The sequence below is a fragment of the Eschscholzia californica genome, unplaced genomic scaffold (genome assembly GCF_041429995.1).
Source record: "Eschscholzia californica isolate CP2 unplaced genomic scaffold, dmEscCali1.0.p SCAF_5, whole genome shotgun sequence".
Classification (NCBI taxonomy): domain Eukaryota; kingdom Viridiplantae; phylum Streptophyta; class Magnoliopsida; order Ranunculales; family Papaveraceae; genus Eschscholzia; species Eschscholzia californica.
The window spans coordinates 40,773,679-40,786,948 of record NW_028238472.1 but is presented as its reverse complement, the minus strand read 5'-3'; positions in this window follow the sequence as shown (position 1 = coordinate 40,786,948).

Genomic DNA, 13,270 nt, shown 5'->3' with positions numbered 1-13,270 from the left:
TCTTTCAGAACTCTACCTTACCAGCGATGTCTAACCATACTCATATTTGCCTTCTTCCCAAAACTAAAACACCCCAATCGCCGGCCGACTACCGTCCTATTAGCTTGCTGAACACCACATATAAAATCATTACCAAAATTCTAGCTAATAGACTGAAACCCATTCTGGCTGATATCATCTCTCCTTTTCAAGGAGCCTATGTTCCTGGTAGACAAATCACTGATATTATTATCATCAGTCAAGAACTCATTCATTCCTTCAAAAAAGTTAAGGGTGCCAAAAGCTACTTTGGTCTAAAGTTAGACATGTCTAAAGCTTTTGACAGAATTGAATGGAGTTATCTGGAGAATGTTATGAATCTGATGGGGTTTTCGAGCACTTGGATCAATCTCATTCAAACTTGCATCTCTACCAGCTCTATGGCGGTGCTCATCAATGGGCGTCCTGGCAGTACTTTCAATGTGAGCAGGGGCATTAGGCAGGGTGATCCTCTCTCTCCATTTCTTTTTGCCATAGCCATGGAAGGTCTTAGTCGTCTTTTAGAGAAAAATCATAATGATTCCTCTTTCATAGGCTTTCCCATTCCTCACTCGAACTTCTCTATCAAACATCTCCTTTTCGCTGATGACTGTATCATTTTCGGGCAAAACTCTCTTGAGAATATTTTCAATCTTAAACAAATTCTGAAGGAGTTCAGCGAAGCGTCTGGCCAGATGATTAACTATACTAAATCGAACATCTTTTTCTCTAAAAACTCGCACCCTAAATTCAAACGTATGATTATTAGAGAACTTAAGGTTCATCAGTCGTCTTCTGGGGATAAATACCTGGGCACTAAACTTTTTATCGATCGTAACAAGAAACAAGCTTTTAATTCCCTCATAACCCAAATCAAAAATAAACTTGCCAAATGGCAAACTCATCTCCTCTCGCAAGCTGGCCGCTCGGTAGTTCTCTCAACTATCGCAGCGGCTGTTCCCCGATACCAAATGCAGTGCTTTGCCCTTCCTAAAGGCATTAGTGACAGCATTGAGTCTATTCAAAGGACTTATTGGTGGGGAAAATCCAAAACTTTCCATACTATCAACTGGAATTCAATTTGCAAACCTCGCAAACATGGAGGACTTGGTCTGCGTCTACCCCAACTCGATAATCAAGCTTTTCTGCACAAACTTAACTGGCGCATTATCAACAACCCGGATGCTATATGGGTTCAAGTGCTTAAAGGGAAGTATTTTCATAACTCTCATAAACCCAAGCCACCCAAGAATCATCATTCTTGGCCTTGGAAATCTATATCTAAACACTACCATCAGAGTGAGAGTCTTATTTTTTGGAACATTAACAAAGGTGAACAAATCAATATTTGGACTGACTATTGGATACCTAATCATCCGCCACCGATTACGAATGATAGAGATTGTACGTTAGATAAGGTATCCCAACTTATTACGAATGGTAAGTGGAACTTAAACGTCATAAATATGTGTTTTAACAATGATATTTGCAGTGCTATTCTCAGCATCAATCTTAATCCTAGCAAGGAGGATAAAGCCATCTGGACATTGACGAAATCAGGTAATTTCTCTCTTAAATCCATGTATAATTTTTTACGGAACAATACACTTTACATTACACAAGATCAGATGGACTGGTTCTTTATATGGAATATGAACACAATTCCCCGAATTAAACTATTTCTTTGGAAATGTTGCACAAATAGCTTACCAGTAAAAGCCAAAATTGGTAAATTTATTGGTAATAATTACTCCTGTGTTAACTGTAATGAGGAGGAGACTCTTGATCATGTTATGCTGCATTGCTCTTTCGCGAAAGCAATCTGGTTTCATTTCCAAGTTAGAACGGATCATATTACTACCACAATTCAGTGGATTCAACAATGGAAACCTCTAGAGGAAGAAACTATTAATCTATATGCTAAAATTTTATGGTTTCTGTGGAAAGCCAGATGTGAGAACTGCTTTATGACGAATAAACAAAATCCATTACAGATGATAGAGAGGATTAACAATACCACAACCACTCCACTCAGAACTGAGTCTAGCATTACCACTAAATGTAAGGAAAAAACGAATATTCAAACATGGAGACCTCCATCGACACCATATATTAAGATCAATGTAGACGCCTCCTTCGTTAACTTAAATGAACAGGCTGGAATCGGTTACATTATACGAGATGCAGAGGCCAACTATATAATAGCTGTAGCAGATACGGTACGAGGGCAACATGCGGAAGAATGTGAAAGCTTAGCGATATTATCTGGTCTTCTAGGTGCTATGCAACTTCAATTATCTTATGTGCATTTAGAGAGTGATAATCAGGCAATAATCCGAGCTCTCAATGGCAATGGAGGAAGTCTTCACTGGCAATCACAAAGTATCATCCAACAGATCAAAGACATCAAGGACAAATTCACAGGAATTATATTCACCCATGTGTCTAGAAATTGTAATACTTATGCAGATGCTTTAGCTAAATGGGGTCGAACCCATGGTCATAAGAAAATTTGGAATGATGTCGCATCCTTTATTTTCGAATTTTAGTTGGTTTGTAATACTCTTTTATTTAATGGTATTTCTCTTCATCAAAAAAAAAAAGAATTAAGGAACTTCTGTTTTAGTGGGTTTGAAATTCAATTTTGGTTGTGGAATGTCGTGGTTTTTTGTGGGTAGTTATCGAAAAGGTGGGAGAGAATTAAGGAATTTCTATTTTAGTGGGTTTGAAATTCAATTTTAGTGGTTAGATTAGAAAATTCTTGATCAATATCGGACGGACGTGAATATCCAAAACATAAATCTACGGTCCACCTCAGAAAACACCATTGTGTTTTATATAATAGATATCTTACTACATATAGTTGTAGTGGTGGACCGTGGATGTTATGGTTATATGGTAGTGGTACCAAAGTGACAAAATATAGTGGTGACCGGTGAAAAGATGTATAAACTAGATTAGCAAATTCTTAGATATTAAATGTATTTTGATATATACATATATACACACATATATATGGGTCCTGAGGTACCCTTTTCTTGAATATTGAAAAATTGAAACTCCGATATCCAATAACTCCGAAAGGTTTGATGGACTAGGACGGATTCTGGACAATAAGATTTTTAGAATAACCCGCCCGTTTAAGACCGAGAGCCTCAATGGACAAGAAATTTCAAAGCCCGGCCGACTCGATCGGTGAATGATATAAGCCTGACCGGGCCGTCCCAAACCGTTTCCCACCACTACTTCTGGCGTTAATGACAACAAGATCTTTGTTTTGTCAAAAACTTCTTTTACGATATTTATGTAAATAACTTTACTTAAGTACATCATCCACATCCCTATCTCTTTCTCCAACGAGAAAGTTTAAACGTGCCCAACATAGTTGTAGGCGTCTTGGGGGGGGGGGGGGGGGTGGGGGGAGTAGTGGATTGGGACTTTTACAGACTTTCATAGACAAAATGTTCCGTAGACATTTCAAGAAATCTCAGATGACTTTTTATAGACAACATGTCTTCATAGACATTTTCAAGACATTGAGTTTGTAAACAAAAATGTCTTTATAGACATTTCAAGACATTTGATCCATAGACAAAATGTCCTGGGGATAGACATTTATTATTTTAATATTATTATTATTGTTTAATCACATGAAATAATATATTTATACTAACATTTCAAATATATATTTTTCGACTTTCGTAGACATCTGTGAATATTTGTGGACATTTGGTAGACATTTATTATTTTAATATTATTATTATTATTATTGTTTAATAACATGAAATAATATATTTATACTAACATTTCAAATATATTTTTCGACTTTCGTAGACATCTGTGAATATTTGTGGACATTTGTGGACATTTGGTAGACATTTATTATTTTAATATTATTATTATTGTTTAATCACATGAAATAATATATTTATACTAACATTTCAAATATATATTTTTCGACTTTCGTAGACATCAGTGTATATTTGTAGACATTTGTGGACATTTGGTAGACATTTATTATTTTAATATTATTATTATTGTTTAATCACATGAAATAATATATTTAATACTAACATTTCAAATATATATTTTTCGACTTTCGTAGACATCTGTGAATATTTGTGGATATCGGTGGACATTTGGTAGACATTTATTATTTTAATATTATTATTGTTGTTTGATCACATGATGAACTTCAAATGTCTTTTGTTTTTTGAAAGACATTTTGGCTTCCAAATTTGTCCCAAATCCTTCACAAAATCCATCAAACTATGAAGTCCACCAAAGTCTGGGACATTTTGGAAGACAATCGAATGCCTCGGACTTTCATAGACTCTCAAATGTCTGGATTTGAATGCCTCAGACTTTCGTGGACTCTCAAATGTCTGGATTTGAATGCCTCAGACTTTCGTGGACTCTCAAATGTCTGGATTTGAATGCCTCGGACTTTCGCGGACTCTCAAATGTCCACGAAAGTCCCAATCCAATAGCCCCCCTAAATTTTGAGGAGGTCTTATATGTAATCTAGGAGCCTACAACGATTATGCTAGTCGCCTTTAGCCCCCCATCTAGTACTGTACTTTCTAACTCCTCTACTTTATCTCTTTCCGTCTCCACCACATTTCTTATCTTTTAGTTACTAACGTGGCTGACAGAAGGTTGCATTCCAACAACCTTCTCTAACGACTTTCAAATATTTTTCTATTTTCCTTCGTCAAAACAGAGAGACAAAAGAGAAGAAATATAATAAAGAAGAGAGACAAAAGGAGAGAAAAAGTGGATGGTGGAGGCATTGGTGATAGCGGTGTGAAAATGAGAAAAAGAAAAAAAAGAAAATTTAAGATCGTTTAAGAAGATTGCCAACGGACAACCTTTGTGAAGGAGATGATGTGAGGTGGAAAGAAAGGAGAGATGAAGTGGATGAGTGTTGGAGAGAGACATGATTTGCGCTGATGTTAAATTTTTTCTTCTTGGTATCAGTCAGAATAGTGAGACTGTACATTGAATCTCTATCTGCTCCTCACGAACCGAGGGGCCAAACCTACAAGGAACTCGAGAACCTCTCTAACGCTCAAGACAGTCAAATTGCTCTTGCACTCTAAGTATTAAATATTGAGTGAACCTTTGGAGCCTTACTTGTTTGATTCACAGAGTAATTATGTTGCAGTTTGATCCCTTGAACGATGGATTTGCAGAGCCCTTCAGACCAGCCATCGACAAGCTCCCATCAAGTTTGCGTGTTCAGTCTCTTGATTGAACATCTATAAGTTATCTGTTTAATTCTACATTTATTTGTTTGAAGTTTGTGTTTTCCTTGTAATTTCTGTTGTGGATTATATTTGAAGACCCGATGCCTTTTTGTTTTACTTGTAAATTGTAATGACTTTACTTGTATTTTTTGTACTCGTGAAGTTTGTTGTTGTAATTTTTTTTGAGAAATCAACTGCCTAAGTTAACCAATAATTGAAGGGGTCTAAAACCCGACAACATAGAGCCTAAAGCCAGACGAACTTATTATTATTTGTACCTTTAATGACCAAAGTCAATAACCATGGTTTCCACCTTCTCTTGGAATCGAATCTTGGACTTCGAGGATTGTGGAGTTTATGTCGATACTATCAACCACTTAGGTAACCAAGTGTTGACTCTGTCATTTAATTTTTATAAGACGTAATTTTATATCCTTTTGCCTCAAAAAATTAATGAAATTCATCTTTTGTTTTACAAAAATATTTTTCATTTTGGGCAATTTGGTGCCCGTTTGGCATGCGGCACGTGAATCCCTCCCAGCCTTGTGGTCACTTTCAAGCCGGGCAAGCCAAGGGTATTATTTGTGTGATCTGATCTACCTGATGACCTTTAGTGGCCTACCGAATGAGCCTGCCTATTTCCCAACCCTAATTCTAATATGTTTCATTATCATCGTTCAAATCTTTATTTTTATTTTTTTTTGGTGAAAATAGGGCATTGCCTGCTTTATTAGCCACTAGAGCAATAATGAATGTTGGCTAAATCTGCCGTCAATGGACTTAGAATGCAATTAGGAGTCTCATAGATCTCCATAGTCTTGATTTAAGTTTAAATTAGAGAACTTTGCTAACATATGTGCAACATTATTCACCTCACGTGGACAGTAAGAGAACTCAGTCTTCTCAAGCTTTGCAATATCCAACTGGATATCGATCACAATCGGTCTTATTCTCCACGGTACTTCATTCAACTCCTTCAAGCATGCATTTATTATAGTCATAGCATCACCCTCAAAACCACACTCATACTCGGGGGGAGTAGTAGTACGACGGAAAGTGCTAGCTTTGCCGCTTTTGTTTCTGCTTCCAAAGGCGAGGAGGATCGACAATTGGCTGTTAGACCCATCACAAACTCTCCTCTTTTATTTCTACAGACAGCAGCAAGTGTGGCATTACCATTCAAGTATGCAGTATCAAAATATACCTTAATTGTCCGAATTTTGGCGGAACCCAGATTTTGAGACGAGGCGTGAGACTCGCTTCAATGTTTTCATGCCTCAATACCGGGTCTAAGAATTCTTTATACATATTTTGTGCTTCTTGGATGATTCTATAATTGTTCGGTGCTATATTCTTAAAACGTTCACTTGTTTTTTGCTTTTCATAAGAATCATGTAACGTATATACAAAGTGTTATCACCTCTTCGTGCTCCTCACTCATCAACCAATTACATAAAATAAGTTTGAAGTCATCATTCCCATCGACTTTGAGATTTAGTGGGTAGCTCATCCAAGTCTCCCTTGTCATCCAAAAACTTCAAAGTCCTTAAACATTACTCTGGACCACCCAACATGGGTACATTACCCATACTTGTGTTCATTTATTGCCACTCTTTGTCTCTCAATATCCAACATACTACACAACCACGCTTATATATTCATAAGTTCTTGTTGGTGGACCACTCTCTCTCTTATTGGTCTCAATCTACTCTCCTTACACCAAAATGTATAGTTTGATTCAATCACTGTTTTTACCTATCTATGGTACCCAAAATCCTGAAAATGGGTTGGTGGAGAAGAAGGAGATGGCCATATATGTCAATTCTTTATCCCTTTTTAGGGCATTGTGTGAAGAGTTTGATTGGATTAAATAGGATAATGGTCTTCCTTTCCAAGTAAAATTAGAAAGAGAAAAAGGACATTCATATGATATTTAGAGCCTCTTTAAAAGGTCTTTAAGATTTGGTATAGGTTGCCTGAATCAGTCCAAACAAGCTGATAGTCAAATTTATACTCATTTTGATTATGTTTGTTTTAGCCTTTCTTTTTACCTAATCTACAGTACTAAATAAAAATAAAACTACCAGAAAATTATTTTCTTAAGAAGTTTATGTAAAACTAAAATGGAGAGGCATTTCGTATTTATTTCGATTTATTTGGAATCTATAACAGACATGAATCAAAATGTAAAAATGTCACGTATACCTTACTTTATATATTATCATACACCTTATGGACTTTATATTATGTTATCTATCTCTTACCAATTTGGACTTGGGAAACCTGTAATGGTACCTCCACTTTTACAAATCCAAACCTAATGCTCTTGACTTCTTCCACGGGCTTGGGCCCAAGTCTTTTCTAAACCTAACCCTTAACAAGCAATTTAAACAAAAGAAAATGTTTAGAAGGGGAAATTTTATATACACACCATTTTTAACTCTCATGCCCACATTCCGGTTGACATGGTCAATTTTCGTTGATTTGAGGTATTTATTTAGTCAATTTTAGTCAAGTTGATTAAATAAATACCTAAAATCTTCCACCACTTTGAAAACCTAAGAATTCCTTCGTTAACCACACTCATTACCCCACCACTCAAAGTTTTTTTGTCGAAAGAAATATCCTAAAATCAACAATTATCTTCCTCTAAAATCATATTTAAATTATTGAAACTTTTTTGTTTTAATGGTAAAAATTATGGAAAAAAGAGAAACTTCACGTTCATATTTTTATCCAAATAAAAATATAAAGATTGAAGAATCACCAACTAAAATGGTGTATAAATATCCTATAAATCTTCGTTTTAAGTTTTCCTGTCAAAGAAAATTGTGTTATTCTCGAAAAACAAAAAAAATCATAAAGGTAACTTATTGGAGATACTGGTCCGACAGATTGCATTATTGATCGACACGAAGCTACCAACATGTAATGGGACATCCGTTTTATCTTACGGATGACAAACTTATCAAAATTCTCTTCAAAGGATACTCCCAATAATCTGTCGGTAAGAGTATTGATGCCTTATGTTGTCCATCGGTTTCATCTTTCCGACAGTTTGAGTATAGTAACGGTTTCATCTTACCGACAGAAACATATTAAAACTCTCTTCAAACGTTCATCTCTGCTGTATGTAGGTACGACTGTGCTGATGCCTTATCTTAACATCGGTTTCATTTTTCCGATAATTTGAGTATATAATTGGTTTCATCTTACAGACAAAAACTTGTCAAGACATTGGACCAACATGTGTGTATATAGAAAAAGTGAGTCTGTTAGGGTAAAATTAGTGTATTTAACATTTCCAATAATTTGAGTATATAATCGGTTTCATGTTACAGACGATAATTTGAGTATATAATCGGTTTCATGTTACATACGATAGTTTGAGTATATAATCGGTTTCATGTTACAGACAAAAATTTGTCAAGACATTTGACCAACATGTGTGTATATAGAAAAAGTGAGTCTGTTAGGGTAAAATATAACATTTCCCAAATAGAAGGTAGAACATTTTGACAAATAACATTCTTTCTAAAGCCATTAATAGATTTGCAACTATTGTTTCTGAATAATCTATGCATAATAAGTATGGCTATGCGTACATAATTTGAAGTGTGACAAATCCCAAGCTAATTATGTTCCATTAACGAGATTTTCATTCTAAGGCCATACATGCTTTGCTCTATGCTTTCTAAGCCAAAATCTTCTTTTCTTTCTACGTAAATTTCCACATATGATTTCGAACTCTTGCAAGATAGATGTCCAAATCTATAAGAATTTTCACTCGATAGCTGTAAGATAAATTTGTCTTAAGGTTGTAGTTGTATTCTCAAATGCATCGTCCCATGATCTGCGAAATCTCGTGGATAAATTTATCCACCATATTACAAATGTTATCAATCCTAAAAGAATTGTAAACTTCATGAGGAACGATTGCTGAGCTAAGACCAAGTAGTTTCACTGAGTTCTCGTTAAATCGACTATTTAACTCTTGCAATTGAGAATCTATTGCACAACAAAAAATATCTACCTTGAAAACTTGTTCAATTATCAAGTTGCCTTGTTGATAGCGAGCTTCACCTTTCCTTCCAATATATCGAATGTCCATATCTGGAAGATTTATATTTCGCGCTTCATAAATTAATTCACTTTTGCGAGTAAAACATCCCATCCGACATCTCTCAAATTTTGGATTAATACTTTGGCAGAAGAAACAAGTTCCATAACATGCACAATATCTTGAGACTGACATTGCAAAGATTGACAAAGTAAGTAAGCGATCAGCATAACTTCTTTTATTAGATGCATTATAAAGACAAAGTCAAACATCGTCATACTTTCACAGGTTACCTCTACTTTATATATTCCAGAAAAAGAATTTCCATCCTCTATAATACCCAATATAACCACACATGTTGTAATAAACATTTTTATCAAGCTAGAAACTTATTTCAAATGTGAACTCCACCTAGTATCTCCACTCCGTTGTAAAATACCAATTTGGTTTAATCTTATTCCTTTTTCAAGCTCATTAATAGAGATCAAACGTTCAATTCAGCAGCTTAAGCATTTCTCAGTTCATCACTGCGTTTACAAGAAGCAACAACAATATTGATAATAGAAGATAGCTTTATAAAAATTTGTTCAACTGGTATAACTTCTTTTGAAGTTGTAACCAACTCTAATTACAAACGATGTGCTAAAAAAAAAAAAGCAAATGGATAATCTTTCAAGATCAAAGCTTGTAACTCATTCCACTCACCTCGCATATTACTATCACCGTCATATCCATTGCCTCGAATATTTTGGATATCAAGATTATGAAGCGATAATACCGAATGTATTTCTTTTTTCATTGTCAATGGCTCGGTATTAGATACATGAACGAGAAAAAAAACGCTCTACTTTAAAATCATCTTTGTTCAGGAATCTTTAAACTATAGTCAGTTGCTCATTTTTTTACTCATCACGAGTTTCATCAACCATTATAAATAATTTTACTTCTCTGATTTCTTCTCGTAATTTTAGTTGTAAAAGAGTGTACTTTTTTTTGGATAAATAGTTAAGTGTAAGAAGCATTTTTTCGGAGCTTTATCTTACACAATTTCTGAGCCATTATCATTGTATTAAGCTGATATATCTATCATATGAAGAAAATTTCTACGATTTAGTGATCCTTGACTTTCATCGTCGCCTCCAAAAACAAGACCGTTGAAATGCTAGCCTTCGAATTGCATCAATTGATGTTTTGATCCTTAACCGATTTTCTATAATTTGTTGAGAAGTATAATTATGAATCACTTATTGTTTGTGTTGAGATTGATTCATTAAGTTATCTAAAGATCATATAAAAACTTTATGACAAGAGAATGAATATTTTCCAACATGATTAAAAAATGTACGGTGTTGTTACTCTCTAACTTTTTTCAGTTCTTGAATCCATCAATAGTGAAAGTTTTTGGTCCAGAATTCCCAGATGACTTGTTAATGTACAACCCTTTCGAAAAAAATACTAATTTATGATAAATACTACTGTATTTTGGACATATTAGTTATATTTTGATCTTACATTGAACTGTTTAAGAAATAATGTTGTAAACATACAATATGTTTTTTGGACCAGAAAAAGAAAAAAAAAGTGTTTTAGAGAAAAAAAAAACAATGATGTGTCTTAAATATACAAAAGTATGTTTTTTTCGTGAGAAAAACTGAAACAATTTTTTTTTCTTTATTTTTGCAAGAAGTACACAAATATATGTTTTGGACAAAACGTAGTTTGATTTACTTTGGAGGAAATAGAAATAATATTTCAGAAACAACATCAAAGTTTCATTAGGGTCGTGCCTGACAATTTAGGGGCTCGGTGCCAAATCTCAATCAGAACGATGTCCTGCGAAAATATGAGAGTTCAATTTTTTTTCACGTACGAAGCATTAAACAAAAATTTGAGATCAGTTAGCGGTATAAATAACATCAAATTGCAGCGAATGCAAATTCAATGTATGACGTTCTTATGTGATTTGCGTAATTTTTTCTCCAGATAAATCTTTTATGTTTTTCTTTCATATATTAAAATTTCTTTCGTCAGTAAGATTTTGTTTCCTAAAAAAAAAAACTTAAGATAAACTCTCACAATAAAAAAACTTTAAAATAACTTTGGCGCCCTTGAAAAGAGTTAAATGGAAAAATCAATTAATTCTACGAGAAAATATAAAATAATTTTTTTTTATGAGAAATGGATAATGAGAGTGAGAGATTTGTAGTGTGTCAGAAAGGGGGGAGGGTGCTTCGGAAAAACTTCAAACCATTGGATGTATGAGATCTTACCGAAAAATGGAAGGGAAGTTTTATAGGGGCCTCCCATAAGTTTTGTAAGCGCCTCCTTCCTTCAAAACTCCCTCTTAAATTTGCCTTAAGGGAGGCGCCTTTAACACTTATAGGGCGCCTTTAAAACTACCCAAAATGAAATTATAATGTCAAGAGTGGGGGAGCCGAACCAATAATATTGGTATTTATAAGGTCCTAATGGTAAACCAACTAAGCTACTATCAAGAGTGAAAATAAGTGGGCCCCTTGTTGTGGGGGCCAGTGCGGGTGCACGACCTGCACCCCCACCACACAGGCATGAGTTTCATAAGAAAAATCCAGTCATATATATATATATATATATATATATATATATATATATAATGATAATTCTTTATATATAAAATAAACTGATAAGACCAAAATGGATTTAACCCTGCAAGTATACGGGGTCAGATTACAGTAAATCCGAAAGTCCAGAATCAATCATCAAGGATAAGTAATTTTGTTTTAAATCTTAAATCAACACCCCTTTTGTAAAATTGATTTTGTTTGGTGAAAACGATTGTAATAAGTAAACGATAATAGACTAAGAAGAATGAAAGCAATAGGAGAAATGATCTAGGATTTTTTATTCCACCACATAAATTCACTCCCTAAAACATGCAATTAGTTAACTAATTCTTTTTCCATATAACTCGAAGTCTAATGTAATGGACTATTTAAATTTCGGAAGATATTCTTGATAAACTTATTTCATAATCATGTATTTCTGATTGACTATCATATAAAGACTATACTCTTTAACTACTATTCATGATCTGACAAAGAAGCATGAACAAAGAAAAGAAGATAAAATCTAAATAGAAAGACAATTAATAGACATTAAAACTCAATTAAAGGATTCAATCAATCAATAACACATCTCAAGAAAGATCAAATATTGTTTCCTATACAACCCTAGATATGAAATTAGCTACTCATTGAATTTAAAGACATATTCATTGATATAACAAAATATATGGAAATAAATGAGACAAAGAAAAGAAGGCACCCAAGAAATCAAGTCCTTACTCCAAATATTCGCCAAATATGATCCAAATTATGTTCCAAATCCAAGTAATAACACTTTTATTGCTTGAGAACAGGTGAAAAAAGAGAGTTTTATTAGAGAAATTGGAGAGAAATAGGTTGTAGAAAAGAAATGAGTGGAAAAATATGTTAGAAATAGAAATTAGATCTAGAAATCAGAAGTAGAAAGAAATTGAGAAGAAGATAGATTTTAGGGTTAGAACTAAAGAAGAAAGAGAGAGGTAAGAGCAATAAGATATGGATAAGAAGGAATGGGTAAGAGGGAATGAGAGGGATACCAAATCTACCAATATTTAGTGTTAAATGATGTATTTATATGGGTTTGTGGTTAGGATTTTAAAAGATAAGGTAGAGAAGGGTAAAATTGAGATATTTGAGTTGCTTTTGGTAAAGAATGACCCTTATTGGTTGGAAATCAAGTGTGAAAGATTTGATGGTAAATGTAGAATTTCACGAAACCCTAATAGATGCCAAATTAATCTCTGGCGGCTGAGTTTACTAGTAAGGGATAGGCTGCCACGTGCCGACTGAGGAGAGGGTACGAAAATTAGGGTTTTGCAGACGTGGCAACTAAGGTTGGGAACTCGCGCTACTGTGCTCCC